The sequence below is a fragment of the Oryza glaberrima genome, chromosome 3, assembly GCF_000147395.1.
Source record: "Oryza glaberrima chromosome 3, OglaRS2, whole genome shotgun sequence".
Lineage (NCBI taxonomy): Eukaryota > Viridiplantae > Streptophyta > Magnoliopsida > Poales > Poaceae > Oryza > Oryza glaberrima.
This window is the reverse complement of record NC_068328.1, coordinates 12,837,389-12,855,688: the sequence shown is the minus strand read 5'-3', so window position 1 is coordinate 12,855,688 and position 18,300 is coordinate 12,837,389. Positions and strand designations below refer to the sequence as shown.

The 18,300-nt window shown below is 46.7% G+C and overlaps 1 long non-coding RNA gene across 1 annotated transcript; it reads left to right on the top strand.

Moving 5' to 3' along the window:
• The first annotated feature begins 9,482 nt into the window (after positions 1-9,482).
• Positions 9,483-10,635, top strand: LOC127767760 (uncharacterized). Its single transcript, XR_008016503.1, has 2 exons — positions 9,483-9,926; positions 10,064-10,635. It is a non-coding gene; the product is annotated as an uncharacterized LOC127767760 (long non-coding RNA).
• Positions 10,636-18,300: the final 7,665 nt, after the last annotated feature.

Below are 18,300 nucleotides of genomic sequence, written 5' to 3'. Positions count from 1 at the left end.
TGAAGATCAATATTGCTGATATTGATGGCTTTGCAGACGGAACAAGTGAAGAAGATGCTCTTGATCTTATTAATGATGCCCAGAAAGCTGCGGACAAGATCGCTGTAGATGTCGTAGAGAGATTCCAAGATACCAATCTTGGTCCGACTGGGGCTGATGTATCTGATGATGAAAAAACTGAGTCTGATTGACATTGTGTAATGTGACTTGTGATGATGGAGGCACAATTTGTACAGTACTGATGTATTTATGTTGTGCTTGATAATTTAAACTCAGCTCCTGATTTCTTAAAAGTTTTTGTCAAACCTTATTGAGCCTAGAACCCACAAAAGTTGTTAAAAAACTCTCAGTCCTCATTGACTAAGCCAAAAAAATCAAACAAGGCAATGATAAACCAAGTAAGCAAATTGAATTGATAAGAATCACACTCCATTATTATTATAGTAGCCCCCGACTGTTAACTCAAGAAGCAACTTGATGTTAGCAGTCAAAGAGGGGAAGAAGATACAAAAGAAATGCCTAAGCATAAAAACGACGAAGATGTTCAATATTCCAAGAGTTGTCGACGAGAGTACCGTCTTCACGCTTGAGTCGATAAGAACTTGGCCGAGTAACTTCAGAAATTATGAACGGTCCCTCCCATAACGGAGATAACTTGTGCCGATCTCGTATAGATTGAATCTTCCTCAAGACCATGTCTCCGACTAAGAAAGCCCGCGATCGAACGTTGCGGTTGTGATAGCGTCGCAAACCTTGTAAATATCGGGCCGACTGGATCAAGGCTGCCTCTCGAGATTCCTTCAGTCGGTTGAGATCATCAACTCGGTCTTCTCCGTAACGCTCCTCCTTGAAGTTGCGAAATCGCAAGGATTCAAATTCTACCTCACTCAGCAACATTGCTTCCGCACCATAAACTAGGAAAAACGGTGATTGCCCCGTGGCCCGACTGGGCGTAGTGCGTAGGGACCAAAGTACAGATGGTAGCTGATCAACCCATTTGCCGGCGTAAGGATGCAGTCGGTCAAAGACTCGCGCTTTGATACCTTGAAGTACCATACCATTGGCGCGTTCAACTTGTCCATTGCTCATGGGGTGCGCTACGGAGGCCTAGCAAATTTTGATGCGAAAGTCTTCGCAAAAATCTTTAAACACACCACCAGTGAATTGAGTACCATTATCGGTGATAATTCGATTGGGTACCCCGAACCGGTGCACGATGTTGATAAAGAAATCTCTAGCCTTGTCCGCTGTGATTGTGATGACTGGCTTGGCTTCAATTCACTTGGAGAACTTGTCAACAGCTACAAAAGATGAGTGAAACCACCGGTAGCCTTTTTTAAAGAGCCAACCATGTCGAGCCCCCAAACCGCGAACGACCAGGACAATGGGATAGTTTGCAACTCCTGAGCTGGTAAATGAGTTTGTCTGGCAAAAAATTGATAACCTTCGCATGTTTGCACAATTTTATCGGCGTCAGATACAGCAGTGGACTAGAAAAAACCCTGCCGATAAGCCTTGCCAACAATGGTTCGTGCGGCAGCATGATTCCCACAGATGCCTAAGTGTATATCTTTTAGCAATTGCCTTCCCTCCTCCAAAGAAACACAGCGTTGTAGGATTCCTGATGGACTCTTCTTGTACAGCTCGGTCTCATGCATGACATAAAGCTTGCTGCGCCTAGAAATCCTCTCGGCTTCGTCTTTATCCTGAGGGAGTTCTTTCTTGGTCAAAAACTTGATGAGGGGCTCTCTCCAATCAGTGTCAATCATGCTTACTTCTTGAGTGTCCACTGCCTCGGTCGTTTCTTTTCTTGGTACGGATGGTTCATAAAGATGCTCAACAAACACATCGGAAGGAGCTGTTTCTCGTTTTGAACCGAAATTGGCCAGTCTGTCGGCCGCTTCATTATCATGCAGGAGAACATGGGTTAACTCTAGGCCGTCGAACTTGTCTTCCAACTTGCCTACCTCTTGTCGATAAGCAGCTATATTATCATCGAGGCAGGACCATTCTTTCATGACTTGATTAACAACCAACTGAGAATCTCCACGAACTATCAGACGCCGAATCCCTAAAGATACTGCGATCCTTAACCCATGAAGAAACGCCTCATATTCTGCCACATTATGGAATGCAGAAAAATGTATCCACAATACGTAGCTTAGCCTTTCTCCAGTCGGGGAAATTAGGACAACCCCTGCTCCAGTGCCCGAAAGCCTCTTTGACCCATCAAAATGCATAGTCCAGTACTCCATCTTCTCCATAGGTGTGTCTTCTTGGCACTCGGTCCACTTGGCGACGAAATCTGCCAAGGCTTGGGTCTTGATTGAGGTTTGTGGCTTGAAGAATAGATCCAATGACATCAACTCTAGGGCCCACTCCGCAATCCGTCCATTTCCCTCGCGATTATGAAGTATGTCCCCGAGTGGAAACGATGTGACCACCGTGACCGAGTGACCTTAAAAATAGTGGGATAATTTCCTGACAGTAATTAAAACACCATATAACAACTTTTGTTCCTGAGGATATCTTGTCTTGGAGTAGGCCAAAACCTCGCTAACGAAGTAAATTGGTCATTGGACTTTTTGAACATGGCCGTCTTCTTCACGCTCGACAACCAGGACCGTGCTCACAACTTGAGATGTTGCCGACACATATAACAACAGCGGCTCTTGCGGACGTGGTGAAGCTAAGACCGGTGGAGTTGTGAGAAGTTTCTTGAAGTCTTCAAAGGCTTTCTGGGCTTCGGGTCCCCACTGGAAATTATCGGTTTTCTTTAGCAACTTGAAAAAGGGCATCCCCCGCTCGCCGAGTCGTGAGACAAACCGGCATTGTTGAGCGCCGCCATGCATCCAGTCAGCTTTTGGATATCTTTCCGGGAACTTGGCGGTTTCATGTTGAGGATGGCACTGATCTTCTCCGGGTTGGCTTGTATGCCCCTACGGGATACCATAAAGCCAAGCAGCTTCCCTGACGGTACTTTGAAGGTGCACTTTTCAGGATTCAACTTCATCCTGAAGGCGCGGATGCTAGCAAAGGTCTCTTCTAGATCTGCAATTAAATCATCCTTCTGCTTGGTCTTCACGACTACGTCATCAACATAAGCTTCAACGTTGCGACCAATTTGAGTTGAGAAACACTTCTGGATCATGCGTTGAGAAGTTGCTCTGACGTTCTTCAATCCAAAAGGCATAGTAATATAGCAGTAAGCCCCAAAAGGCGTAATGAATGAGGTCTTCAAGCAGTCGGACTCTTTCAAGCTGATCTGATGATAACCCGAGTAGCAACCAAGAAAACTGAGTAACTCACAGCCGGCCGTTGAGTCAACTACCTGGTCAATGCGAGGTAACCCAAAGGGATCCTTAGGACAAGATTTATTGAGGTCGGTGTAATCAACACACATACGCCATTGTCCTGTCTTCTTCCGAACCAGGACTAGGTTTGCCAGCCAGTCGGGATGTAGGACTTCCTTGATGAAGCCGGCTGCTAACAGCTTGGTTAATTCTTCCTTGATCGCGTCTTTCCTATCTTGTGCAAAACGGCGGAGTCGTTGCTTAATGGGTTTAGCATCTTCCTTAACGTGTAAAGAGTGCTCAATCACCTCCCTAGGAATACCAGGCATATTAGATGGTTTCCGTGCAAAAATATCTTTATTAGCTTGATCTGCATGTTGTCCAGAGTCTTGGCGAAAAGGCTATTGAGTGCACTGCCACCATCGATGAGGGATCGTCGGAGCTTGACGTTGCGAACCACTGGGTCTAGTACCAGGGGGTACCGCCCCGAGTGGACCACTCGGTCATGATGATCTGAGCGGTCAAACTTGATAGCTGTTTCTGACCACCGAAGATATTGAGGCGTATCGGGCTGGACAGCATTGATCTCCCGTTCAGTCAGCTTTTGCTTTTGCTTGGATTCGTAAGCCAGGGGCCCACCAAAGATGTGGTTGAGTTCCTTGCGAGAGTCTTGAAAACCAGTCGGTGCATCGTCTTCATCATCCTTCTTCTTCGACGTGCTTTGATCTCCGTCAGTCGGCTTCCGTGTGTTCTTGGCATATTGCTCTGCGAACTGTTTATAGACGAAGCAATCTTTTGCTGCGTGATTTGAATTCGGATGATGCGGGCATTGAGCATTCATGATCTTGTCGAAGGTGTTGACGCATGACCGCTGTCGGGAGGATGGTGTAGTTGTTGCCACAAGTTCCTCGGGCTTACGCTTGCAATCCTTGTGATTGGCCCTTCCACTCCCCCCGTAGTCGGCGCATCTTTCTTTGGCTTCTAGGTGTTGCCCGACTACTTGGATGTAGTGATAGCGTCTTCTGCTTTGGCGTACTCATTGGCCTTTTCAAACATTTGCTTGAATGTCTTGGGAGGCTTGCGTCCAAACTTGCCGACTAAGAGTTCATGGTGAATACCCTTAGTGAAGGCGGTGATGATAACGTCGTCGGTGATGTCAGAAATCTTGTTACGTTGTTCGGAAAAACGTCGGATGTAATCTCGAAGGGATTCTCCAGACTTCTGGATGACGTTGTAAAGGTCAAACTGGGTACCAGGGCGTTCAAAGGTGCCCTGGAAGTTGGCGATGAAGTGCTCGCGAAGCTCCGCCCAATATCCAATCGTGCCACGGGGTAACCCATGAAGTCAAGACCGGGCAAAGTCCGCTAAGGCCACGAGCAGGTAATTAGCCATGGCTTTGCTATCTCCTCTTGCAGCGCGAATTGCGAGACCGTAGACAGTGAGCCAAGACTCAGGATTTGTCGTGCCGTTGTACTTCTCGATTCCAGTTGGCTTGAAGCCGGCTGGCCAATCCACTCGACGCAGGTCACTTATGAAGGCGGCAACTCCATCCATATCATCGTCGTAGCGATCTGGTGAATGGTGGGGAATGTGGCCTCTTGCCGCATGACGCTGGTTGATGGTTTCACGGAGATCGACGGGATGCCTGCGACATGGAGAGCGGGGCTGTTCAGCCCGACGCTCCCTATGTCAGTCGGCAGGTGAGTGAACAGATCGTTCACCATGATCCCTGCTCCTGCGACTAGATCCCGCGTCGGAAACGCTGAGGCTTGGTTGGTGACAATCTTGAGATCGAAGAGGTGGAACTCGGCTGCCAGTCGGTGTATGGACGCTTTGAGGAATTCACTAGGACCGAGGCGGTGATCATGGTCTTGGTCTGGTTTAAGGTGTTGACGACGTGGTCAGGTGCATCTTGCTGAAGTAGAGTGTCCAGAAGGGTAATCGCGGCTACCGCGTTCTGCTGCGGGGTGCGAAAAACCGTCGTCCCTTCAATGTCTTGTTGTCCGATAAGATCTCGTGCTCGTCGCCCAGCCTCCAAGGCGCGCTGTCGCCGGTCCTCAGCCTCCTTCACGGCCCGTTCGCGCTCCTGTTGCTCACGCTGCAGCCGGTCTCGCTCTTGTGCTAGTCGCTCCTCCTCTAGTCGGCGACGCTCGGCTTCTTGTCGTGTGCACTGTTCTTCTGCTTCTCGGGCTTGACGCTGTTCTGCCATCTTGTTGTCAACCATGAAAACGCCGAAGAAGAGAGGTGTGTAGTTGTCTTCGTAGCCTTCGTCGAAGTCGTCGAGGTTGTTGTAGTCATAGTGGTAGCCGAAGTCGTCGTACTTGAGGATCTCCGTCGGTCGAGAATCGACACCAGGGGAGCTAAGGTAGCCATCTAATTCTTCGTCGAAACCGTCCCGAGAGGTTGGAGTATGACGCCGACTTCCCTAGAGCTAGATTGGATCGGGGCCGAGGCTGGATCCATCTTGGCCTACGGGAAGATGTCCTTGTGGTGAAAACAGCGGCCAAATTGTCGGGGAGTCTCATCAGGATTGAGGGATAGGCCCCATCGTCTTGATCAGGTTGTGTCGGAGTAGATTGGATCTCGTCCGAGTGGTTCGAAGCCAACTCGGTTGAGATGATCTTGGAGTAGATCTCGGCCGAGTTCGGGATACCGAACGGGGCGGAGACCTGGCCTCTTCCTGACTGGTTCGGATCCGAGTCAAGGAGAGAAATCTTGCCGAAGTCGTTGGTGATGAAGTTGAGGCTACCGAACCGGAACGCCTGCTCGGGAGGGAAGACGAAGTCGTCGATGCCGGAGATGAAACCCATCGCACTAGTCGGCGAAGAACTTGACGCTACCCCTACCTGGCGCGCCAACTGTCGAAACAAGATTTCGGCAATACTAAAAGGGGGTGGCTATCAAGCTGGAAAAGTGGATGGGTTTAGAGACAAGGAATTTTATACAGGTTCAGGCCTTCTTAATAAGAAGTAATACCCTACTCCTGTCCGGGGATTGATCCGCCGAGTATATTATTGATCGTATGATCTGAGAGAAAAAATCGTGCCCCAAGAGGCACCCGGACCCCTTCTTATATAGGGGAAGGAGTCCGTATTACAAAGTACAGCCCATATTCCTAACGGAATAGGCAGTTATAGATAAGATACAATCGTAACCGACTAAAATCCCAGGTTCTTCCTTGATATACAAGTTTAGGAATTTAACCCGAAACCCTTTAAAGATATTTTATCTATACATGGTACCCCCATACCCAGTCGGATATACATGTTGTCACGACCGGAATTAACCCAGCGGGCGTTCCTTACGTGCATGTATTATTCCTTGTCCCAGGAGGCAAGGTACACCAAAAGTTGATACAATACAGAGTTTATCAAGCGGAAGCGTAAATAGTTACTTTATTACATGGGCGGCGAAGGCCTAGCACACACAAAGACAAACGGGAAACAGCGGAAGACTAGGGCGACGACCACAGGCGCTTGACGGCAGGCACGAGCTAAACACCAAAGCCTTCATCATCCAGGGGCTCCTCTTCTAGGTTTGGGAAAAATTGAGCAAGACTGAGTACAACCACCGTACTCAACAAGACACACCCATAAGTGCAGAATAAATGCAAGGGAGTACAAGGGGGTTATAATATAAGGGCTTACGGTTTGCAGTAAACAGCATTAAAAGACACTTAGTTGCTCAAAGCTATTTTGTAAATACGATCCTAGAGCTATACAATATTATTAATCAAGGCCGTGAACCCACACGAACCTGCCTTAACCCAAGGCCTACGATGATTCAGACCGAACTGGCAACCCGACCCTGGGTCCCAGCTCGTCCCAAGCCAACCCAGGCCAACCATTCCACATTTTAGTTGTTAAGCAGGTTTTATGAATTAAAACACTAACTTGGGTACATTGCTCGGCTTGCCCACAACCGAGGGCGCGGCTATTCGAATAGGTTATACTCTGATCAGAGGTGTACATCTTTACCCACAAGACACATCTTCCTCACGTGTAACCACGTGCCACATACCACCACGGTATACGGACGGAAGACGTGACATAGTTTCCAACCCATCCTAGCCATAGACAAGAGTACCGACCCAACCCCACCTACGGCTAGAACCTCCGGGACAGGTAGGCCGGACTGAGCCCCTAGCAGCAGGACACCGGCCCTGTGCCATGACATCTCGACTACCGGGCCGCAGCTCGTGTAGCCTTCATTTGCCCTAGAGATGTCCATCGACCCTCGACTTCGTCCATCTCCATCCGTGTACTTTTGTTTATAACCAGACTGAGCCACAAACTAAGCCTTACCCACTAGACATGTGGAAGTACGGTAGTGCTTTGCAACAGAGGCCCGAAGACCGGTCCTTATATGGCCGAGGTGCTACTATCAAAACCATGCACCCCGAGCCCAGCCTAAAACCATTTTGAGGGTTTTGAATAGAGGGGGAGGTGTGAATCCAATGCCACAATAATCCAACCATTCCATAGTGTCCAGGTGATGAGAATATTCCCAAAGTCTAGAGTTGTAAAACCACCTAATGTTGCCTAATTAACCAGCGAAGCATCTACCTAAATTTATACTAGTGGTGCCCTGAGTAGAGTGTCCACTAGTTGGAGTTTTGTTTATTCTAGGGTGAACAAGGTAATAATAACAATAGCAATAATAATAAGGTCATAACAAAGGTAAATAGGCATGGCTAAATAAAACAGTGATAACGCGGGAATTTAAATAAAGCGATAATGCATTAATTTGAATCAAAATAATTTTATAAACTGGGATTCAATATGTTCAAGGATGATGTGACTTGCCTTGCTCGCTTTCCCAAACGTCGGCTTCAACCTCCACGAAGAGCGGATCTTCCGAAGCTGCAGCGTCTACACGACCAACGGAAAAGAAAAGGGCTTTTACTCTAATAAACTCCACATAACAAGCAGGAACAAAGCACAAAAATGGGTTCTTGACACCTTAAGGAAAAATTAGAGACTTGAACGGTCCAATTCCAAGTTCAAATAGCCAAGTTATGGCCATTTGAAGTTTATATGCTCTTTAAATGAATATTTACGAATTTCTTCATTTAAATTTTAATTTAAAAGGGATTTATTGCGTCAGCCGAGGGGAGGGGGCGCGCGGACCGGGTCCACGGGAGTGGGGCCCACGCGGCAGCCTCACGGTCCACGGTGGACCGGGTGCACCCGGGCTCACACCGGCCGGCGCCGTGGGCCCCAGGCGTCAGCCGCACCCGAGGGCGTGGGCCGCTGACGACCGGGCCCCACGCGGCAGCCACTCGGCGCGCCCGAGGGCGGCCAAGCCGGCGCGGTCGGCGGGAGGCGGCGCGCCCACACCCCGATGGTCGCCGCCGGCGACCACCGTCGCGGCGGAGCGGCGGCCGAGAGAGGGGAGGGAAGGGGGAAACGAGGCGGCGGTCCATGGCTCACCCCGGGGTGACGGCGGTGACGGAGGAGACGGCCGGAGCTGAGGGAGGCGGTGGCCCGGCTCAGGTCGATGGGGACGGCGGCGCTCCGGCGGTCGGCAACCGAAACGGAGAGGTAGACGAGGTCGGCGGGGATGCGGCGAAGCCGAAGGAGGCGGTGCCGAGGTGGGAGGCGGTCCGGGGCGACCACGGCGGCGGACCGGAGCTCAGCGGTGACGGCGGAGAGAGAGAGCGACGGCGCGAGCTCGAATCCGGCGAGGAGGAAGGGCGGCGAGAGGCGGAAACGGACGGGGGGTGCACGGGGAGGGTTTAAATAGGGTTGGAAGGGGGAGAAGGCGGCCGGAGGGAAAGGAAACCGGCGCGGGAAGTCGGGGATGACGGGTGGGCCCCACCCGTCAGCGAGGGTGGCGGGCGGGCCCGCCCGTCAGCGGCGCGCGCGCGGGGAGGGGCCGAGTGGGCCGCAGGGAGAGGAGAGAGAGGGGGAGGGAGATGGGCCGAGCCGGCCCAAGAGGGGGAGAGGGGGAATTTTAGGGTTTTTCTTTTTATAAAATCATTTTAACTTTTTTATTTCTTCTTAATTATTATTTGTGCTATGAAAATTCCACTAAAATTTATTTACACATTTTAGGCTTTTAGGAAATATACAAAAATCCTCTAAGCCTTGTTTGACTTTTACTTTGCACATTTTAATTTTTGGAGGTTTTCACACGGATTTTAATTATTCTAGGCATAATTTAAAGGATATATTTTAGGGTCGTTTTGGTATGTGACACATGTCATGTGGGTATGGGGTATCCATAATCTCCACACTCGGTGCCTCTGGCTTCGGCGAGACGTTGGATCAGGATGACGTTGGGAGCTCCTGTGTTGGTGCGCTCACGAGAGGAGTGTTGGATGGAGAGATCTGGGAGAGAGCAGGGGAAGAGGAGGAGGAAGAGGTGTTCTTGCTCCGTGTTGTGTGCCTCTCGCTACCGTCGACGGGGTGGTCGTTGCTACTGCTGTTGATCCTCTTTCCCCTTGCTGGTACTGGATCGAGCTGCCTCGACGGTGTAGTTCGGTGAAGAGTTGATTGGGGCGGCCTCGCCCTTGAGGCGGAGTCTCCGCTCGGAGACGGGGATGCCAAGCGAGTCGTGGTTGGAGTCACGGATGTAGTGGTCAGTGCCGCCGTGAAGTAGGGTAGCAGAAGCATCTTCCTCTCGGATCCGGTGGATTTTTCTTCTCTCTCCATGGATTTGTTGTCTTCCTCCTCACTACTGCCGGATTTGGTGGTTTTTTTTTTCTTGTAATCTCCTCCATGATCACTATTTAGTCTGATTGGGCTTTGTTTTGTTGGATGTCTCAGGATCTGGTGCAGTGGATGAATCTGGAGTTTGGAGTTGTACAAGCAGAGTTGTCTCGATTCGCTAGCGCTCGCCTCTCCTCCCCATCTTCCTCAGTGGCGGTCGGCGATCTCGCGACCGATGCAGGGTGGTGGCTACCTCCTCCACCGCGAGCTGCGGTGGCGACGGAGGAGCCCTCCCCCATCATGAGTGACGGTGGCGGCGCCATCCGCTACTTCTAATGGCTGGATCCAACGGCAGCGGTGTCCTGTGGGTCGGCGGAGCAGCCTTGGCGATGACTCGTCTTGAACCGCTAGTGCTCGCCTCTCCTCCCCATCTTCCTCCGCCACCACCGCCCATCCTACGACGAGCTTGCCACCGCCGTCAAGACGATAAATCAAGGTTGCTTTGTGATTTGCTTGATTCCGTTGGTTTCAAATTTTCAATCTCGTGGATCCTCCTAGCTGATTTTATTGAGTTCGATTCACAGTCCGTTGGTTTAATTTTTAGCTGATTTTGTATCAAACTCTGGTTTTTTTGGCCGTCGTATGGGATTGGCTTGTGTATGGACCTAACCAAATCAGAACCGGATGCAATCTCAATTGGATGAATCACAGAATTTAGTGCGTAATGACGGATGAAGACGCCCTGACGGACACATGTGACGATTGGAAAAATACCAATCTTTTAATTATTTAAGATTAAGATAACTTAACTACTTCAAAATTCCGCATCTTTCCATTCGCCACTTTTTTTTTCCGTCACTTCCTTTCATCAGTATGCAACGGATTCTTCCAGGATAATTTTATCTGTCATCACCGCGATATTGGGATAATTTTATCTGTCATCACCACGATATTTCTGAAGAGAAACGGACTCTACCGCGTGAGGCAGACTAAAAAAACTCTAGAGTTTCACTTTCGAGATCTATACAACATGGTTTTGCTTTCGAGATCTATACAACATGTTTTGCTTTGATTCATGTAAAAACGGAAAGATTCATGTAAAAACGGAAAGTTGAAAAGATAAGGATGAAAATCCCTCAATTAATTTCGGATTATCTCCAATGATGTGGCCTGATAACAGAGGACATGGATTCGGGCAGATGCAGGAATACTGTAGCACTAGCCCACGCTATAGTGAGAGAAGGAGAAGGGAGAGGCCGTTAGACTTGCAGTGGCTTGTTGGGCCGGAGGCGTGCTTGCGGGCCGAGACAGTGGGGAGGAGAAGAGAGGAAAGTGGGCCGGCTCGGCTACAAGTTGATAAAGGAAAAGGAATAAGTTCACTTTAACTCTCTTAACTAGTGGTTGAGTCTGTTTCGTATACTGAACTACAATATCAGATATTTCGACACCTCCAACTATTAAACCGGTGCAATCTGACTACTCGGCGGTTTTGGAGGACGGTTTCGCTGACATAGCGGTGTTGACCTGGTTTTCGTTCCACGTGGCGCTTAGGTGGCATTCAAAATTAAAAAATATATGCGGGGCCGATTGGTCAATAAAAGAATTTATGAGACCCACTGACATGTGGAGCCCACATATCATTTCCTCTCATTCCCTTCCTCCTCTCTCTCCTCCTTATCTCTCTTTCTCTCTGTCTCTCTTCGGTCTTCACCTTGCCCCATACGCGGGGAGCGGGCGCAGGATCGGCGGTGGCGGCGAGCGGGGGCCGGAGGGGCGGCAGCGGGCGTTGGAGTGGCAGTGGCGTGCGGGAGGAGGCGATGACCGGCGACGGCTGTGGGTACTGCACCGGCACCTTGCCGGTGAGCGTCTCGAGGACGAGAACGCCGAAGCTGTACACGTCGGCCTCCTGTGACAACCGCTTGTTGTCCTCCTTCTCCGGCGCCATGTAGCCTCCGAGGCGGGCAATGGTGTGCGCGGGGATAAGGAGGAGTGCCAGGCTGAAGTCGGCTACGCAGACGGCGCCGTTCTTGTCGAGCAGGACGTTGGTGGACTTGATGTTGCCGTGCGTGATTGCCGACGTGCGGTACTCCCGGTGGATGCATGCAGCCCGCGCGCCCCGCCAAGGAGAAGCCTCACCCTCGTTGTCCAGTCAAACTGCAACTCCCCTGACATCCGATACCCTGACAAAGACAATGGCGAAATCGAGCTCATCGTGTCCCTCTCATGGCGATTCACCAGTCATTGTCCATTGCTAACAGGAGGAGGAGACATGGATGTGTACCGTGGAGGCGGTCATGGAGGTTGCCATTGGGGAGGTAGTAATAGATGAGGAGCTTCTCCTGGTCCATTTACCGGTGGAACTCATCGCGGGCGAAGGGGTTGGCGTCGTGCAGCCGCTTCACAGCGACCATGTGGCCATCTCTCAGGACGGCGCGGTACACGGTGCTCAGGCTGTCGCGGCCGACCATCTCCACCGACGCACAGAGCAGCTCCTCCAGCGTGAACCTACTCCTCCTCCCCAACGGCTGGTGCGGCGCCGCCGTCCAGCCTCCACCCCCTCTAGCCAGCGCTGCTGTCGCTGCCTCCTCCGTCGTCATCTTTGTCACCGCCGCCGTCGCAGATCTGGCCCCCGCTCCCCGCTCCCCGCATACGGGCCGAGGCAAAGAGAAAAGGGGAGTGAAAGAGAGATAAGAGAGAGAGAGGAGGAAGAAGGGAAGAAGACAAATTGCACCGGTTTTAATAGTTGGGGGTGTCGAAATATCCAGTATTGTGGTTTAGAGATGCGAATCAGATTCGGTCACTAGTTAAGGGAGTCAAAGTGAACCTATTCCAAAGGAAAAGGGCTGAAAATGGCATAGAGAGAAAGGAGTGTTTTTATTTGGATTTTTATTTAAACTATAAAAGATGCCCGTGCGTTGCAATGGGTGAATGTTATTTTAATCTTATTATTGTTATACAGTTTAGCTAGGGTAAAATTCACTGTGGGAATTCATTTAGATATTTTTTTTAAGATAATCGTGAGCTACAACTAGGAGTTTGATGTTCATCTCGAGTTAGTATGCAAGTTTTTTTAAAAAAAGTTTTCTTATATATAAAAGTAAACGGACTTAGATTGGACTCAAACACGAATATGTATTTCCAAAAGCAAATGAACATAAACCGACTCAAAGACAGATGACATACCAAATTACCGGCAAAAACATCTTCAATTTTTATAATAGTAGAGGAGATAGAAAAAATTTCACATGCGTTGCAATGGGTGAAGGCTATTTTAATTTTTTTTATTGTTATACGGTTTAACTAAGGTGAAATTCACTGTAAAAATTCGCTTATATATATATATAGATATATATAGCTGTATAGATATATATTATGAACTGCAATTAAGAGTATGATCATCTCAAGTTAGCACGCGAGTTTTTTAAAAAAGATTTTTTATATGACTTTTTCTGTATTTCTAAAAGCGAACGAACTTAAAATCCGATTCAAATACGGATATGTATTTTTAAAAACAAACAAACTTAAATACTGACTCATATACGGATGACGTATCAAAGTACCGATAAAAACATCTCCAATTTCTATAATAGTAGAGATTTTTTTTAAAAAATAGTATAAGTAGGTATAAGTTTTTTTTCTCTTTTTGTTTTTATCGCCTTTTTTTCTCCACAAGGGAGTTGGACTTTTTGTTTAGTCGGACAGTTTTTTTCTGTTATGGTAGAAGTTTTTTTTTTCTTTTTTTTCTCTCTTTTTTTTCCACCGGAGGAGTCGGACTTTTTTTTCTTTTTTTTATGATAGAAGTTGTTTTTCTCTTTTTCTTTCTCACCTTTATTTTTCCACGGACGACGAAAACATCTCTTATTTTAGTACAGACTAGAAAAAAATGCTCATACTTTGCAATGAGTAAAAGCTATTTTAATCTTATTATTGTTCAATGTGAGAATTCGCCTTGGATATATATTTTTTTTAGAAAATCATGTCAAGTTAGCATGCGAGTTTTTTTAAAAAGATTTCTTCTGTATTTACAAAAGTGAACGAATTTAAAACCCAACTAAAATACGGATATTTACTTCCAAAAGCGAATGAACTTGAAACCTACTCATACACCGATGACGTACCAAAGCACATACGAAAACATCTTTAATTTTTATAATAGTACAGTTTTTCTAGAAAAACATGTCAAGTTAGCATGCGAGTTCTTTTTAAAAGAGATTTCTTATATGACTCCTTCTATATTTCCAAAAGCGAATGAATTTAAAACCCAACTCAAATACGGATCTATATTTCCAAAAATGAACAAACTTAAAACTGACTCATACATGGATGACGTACCAAAGCACAAGCAAAAACAACTTCAATTTTTATAATAGTAGAGAAATACTGAAATAATGTTTGTATTATTAAAATTAGCAATTGAATTATGAAAATTTCAATAAAATTTCATAGAAATCTATTCCCTCAGGGTTGATAATATTTGTTGTTTTGGACAAGAGCATGGTCTCAAAAAACAACTTTGACCATTATTTTTCACTATAATATGCATAAAAGTGTTAACAAATATATGATTTTATTAAAGTACTTTTAAAGACTAATCTATACATGTAGTCACCATATTTGGAAATCAAATATTTTAAAAATGATTCGTAGTCAAAGATTCTAAAGTTTGACCTCAGCCTTATCTAAAACAACAAATATTATCAGCTCGAAGAGAGTAATTAATCATGAAAAATTAATAAAAATTAAAGTCAGCCATGTTTTATTTGGGAAATGTTATTCCCCCATTTAATTCACTGGTAAATTAATTGAACTTTGTATAACTTCTCAAAATAATTTGTTAAATAATATACAAATCCCTAAAACAAAAATTAGGGTTAAGAATCATCCCGTTCTCTATTTGGATTAGGATGGTACATACGCATGTCCATGTCCCATAAGTTCTTTCGTATGTGCAGCTGCATGACTTCAAACTCTAGAAGAACCGTGCATCATTCTGTCAAGGTTACGTATAAGGCATACCTCCTATCCTACGACTGACGAAATACGCAGATATGGTATATCTTCACGTATGTGGACTATTCCCATATACGTTGGTGGAATTTGTTACAAATTATGGAAAATATCTCCATGAGCCAAGTGATTTCCAAAGGCCTACTCGGAAGGGATAGAGTTTATGTTATATCGTACAAGATCCGATGTCTCCGAGTCTTACTTGGGGATCGAGATGATCCGTGGTATAAAAAGGACCCCCGGGAAGGGGTGCAAGGCATCGAATCTCATTGCCAACACACCCACCATAGTTATTTTGAGGAAATAACTATGGAACTGAGAATTCATTACCTCCCAAAGTTGTTTTGAGGCTATCTAATCGGGGCGTGTTTATGAGGAGCTGCTCAATGGGAAGCCCGATTAGGATGTCAAAATCTTGGATCTCAAAGACGTAGAAATCCAAGACTGCCTCCATGTCTTCAAAGCAGACAGACACATCTTGTATAATCCCAAACCCTTCAATAATATTTCCGTCCGGGTGCTTGAATAATTTGTTTGTTGGGGTCACTGCCTTATCGCTCAGATAAGCGAATGCAAAAGACTCAGAGATGAGATTAACCCCGACAGTTGGATTGTAGAGAATACCAACATCGTTCCCCTCCAGATGGCAAGGAATGATTCGGGGAGCGGTATTTACCCGAATTACTTTGGATAAAAACTCTGCCTCCCTTAGCCATTCGTCGCTCATTATGGATGTTAGCTCCCGAACAGTTTCCCTTAGGAACCCAAGTTCCATAGGATCGGGAGGCGGCAAAGGGACGAGTGGTTTCTTCTTGCTGAAATAGTTCAGGGTGTTGCCATAGTCTTCATCAAAACTGTCACTGAACAGAATCACAACACGATCCGGAGTGTGAATTTCTTCATTCTCAACGGATGGCTGCTCAGAAACCTTCTCATCAATCGAGCTAGCAGAAATGGATGGCTTAGATTGTGGCTCGATTGTTAGATGTTCCTCTACCTTGGACACGGATGCCTCCGGAGGGGGTTCATCGGATTGCGTCATGAAGGAAGTATTTTCTAGAATGCGATCTAAAATTACTCTTCCTTCCGATGGCGTTTTGTGCATCAATGATCCTCCGGCGGTTATGTCCCGATAGAATGCAGATTCCTTATCCAGACCCGTATGGAAGTGTTGCAAGAGCACATACTCGGGTAAGGACAAGGTTGGTCCGGACTGCACTAAATTAGTAAATCTGGACCAAGCTATACCGATTGATTCGTTTTTGATCTGCTGGAAACTGAGGATTTCTACTCGAAGGGTAGTAATATGAGTAACTGGGAAGAAGGCAAGACAGAATCGGTCTCGCAACTTTTTCCAACTACCGTTTACACATCCAACGGTAGAGGTGTACCATTGCTTCACTCTCTCTTGAAGGGAGAATGGAAACAATTTCCACCGTGCAGTTTCTTGTCTCATGCCATGAATCTTAAGGCATGAGCAGATTTGCTCAAAGTTTTGCAGATGATGGTAGGGATTTTCTAGATCGAAGCCAGAAAAAGGATTTTCCCTAACCATGCTGATTAGTTCGGGGCGAATTTCATAGCCAGTTGTATAAATGGGCTCCGATGAAGGAGGTGGCTCATAGAATTTGCCCCTAGGAGCAGTCAGCTCGAAAAGAGGTTGCTCCACAGTCGAGAAGAATTTAACAGGAATACTTCTCTGGGTAGCAGGGGTAAAGGAAGAATAAAAAAAAAATGAAAAGAGATACGAGGATGAGCTTGGTTCAGAAATGATCAGCAACCGCTCCCTAGCAACGGCGCCAGAAATACTTGTTGGTAATTCTTACGATCACAGATAAAATCTGTAAGCGCACGGATATACCAATGTAGCACTTCCCCTACGAGTATTCCAAAGGGTATCGAATCCAAGGGAACGTGTGTGGTCAGTTCTTCCTCCGGTTCATCCAAGGACACCAAGCAAAGGATAGGCCAGGATAGAGAGGATTTACTAGTGAGAAACAGTGTCTAGGGAAAGCTTAAGTTTAATCATAACGCAATACTTCAGGCACTGGCAACCCGCTGTTCCTAGATGTCATTCTACTACGTACCCGGACAGGGAGGACTTAAGTCATCTCGAGGGCTGTCAGCACCTCTACACCTACCTCAAATGTACTGTGGAATACGCAACAATTACTGGATAACAATTACCTAAACACCACGTCTAAGCAATTAATATCTACTTCAGTGTTTATAACTCACCAGAGCAATCACTATATTTTAGTTGATTATAGTGAACAATAATCCCATATGCTATTTAGGAACTAACCAAGAGATAATTCTCATAAGATAAATCTAAATTACTCAGGAAGAATATTATATTGAATTCAGAGTAATAAACAGAATAAAAGAAATGAAGGAAAATTACTGACAACTCCGGAATTCTTCCGACTCCTACTCTACTCTCTTCCTATTTAAGTATACAATATAGTACAATAGAGCCTCTTATAATTCAGCTCAAGCTTGGAAGTGTGTCTTGAAGTGAGTGAGATGATGTCCTTATATAGGGGTAGGTATGACAGTTGTACAATGCGAATTGTCGGAAATGCCCCGCAACTGCCATCAGGAGATGATCATGACCGTCCACGCCAAACCCTAGCCTGAACGGCTGGGATTTTGGTTCGGCCGAACCTGGGCTAGGCCCACCTGGCCTGGCCTTTGGCCCATCTCCTCTCCTTGTCCTCCTCTATCCATTTCTCGGAGTTTTGGGCTGTTTATCTGGTATTTTGATGAAGTTCATAACCCATCCTTCTATGGATACATGTTTCTCCTCACTTTAGTCTAGATTTTCTCCCAACTGCAGGGTTTATCACTTGCATACAAATATACACCAACACTTGTGGAATATGTGAGATTAAGCACCTATCAATATGTTGGACGTTTTATTTTCTGAACTTTATGCAGATATTGACGGTATAGAATCGGCGTTTAACAGCCGCCAACAGCTTGGTCGAATTGCTGTGTCCCGATCGAGCAGGTGATCGTAGGACACCCCGGATCTTTCTTCTTCTCCGGGAGCTTGTGGAGTATGATATTGCTGCACTGCTGTTAACAATGAAATTTGGTAAGCCCGGAGTAGTCATCGACTTAGAGTCAGCATCGGCTTCGAAGTCCTGAGATTAGCCGATGAGAGTTGAAAAGTCGTCAGTTGTCGGATTCTTGCTATACTCGGTTAAGGAAATTGATCTACTAAAGGAAGCTTATCTAGAAGAGACCGAGTTCAAAGAGAATGCGGCATGGCAAGTTATCTATTAATTAGGAATAGTTTGTTAGTTTCCTTTTATCTTTAGGAAAGTGTCTTTAGTGTCCTA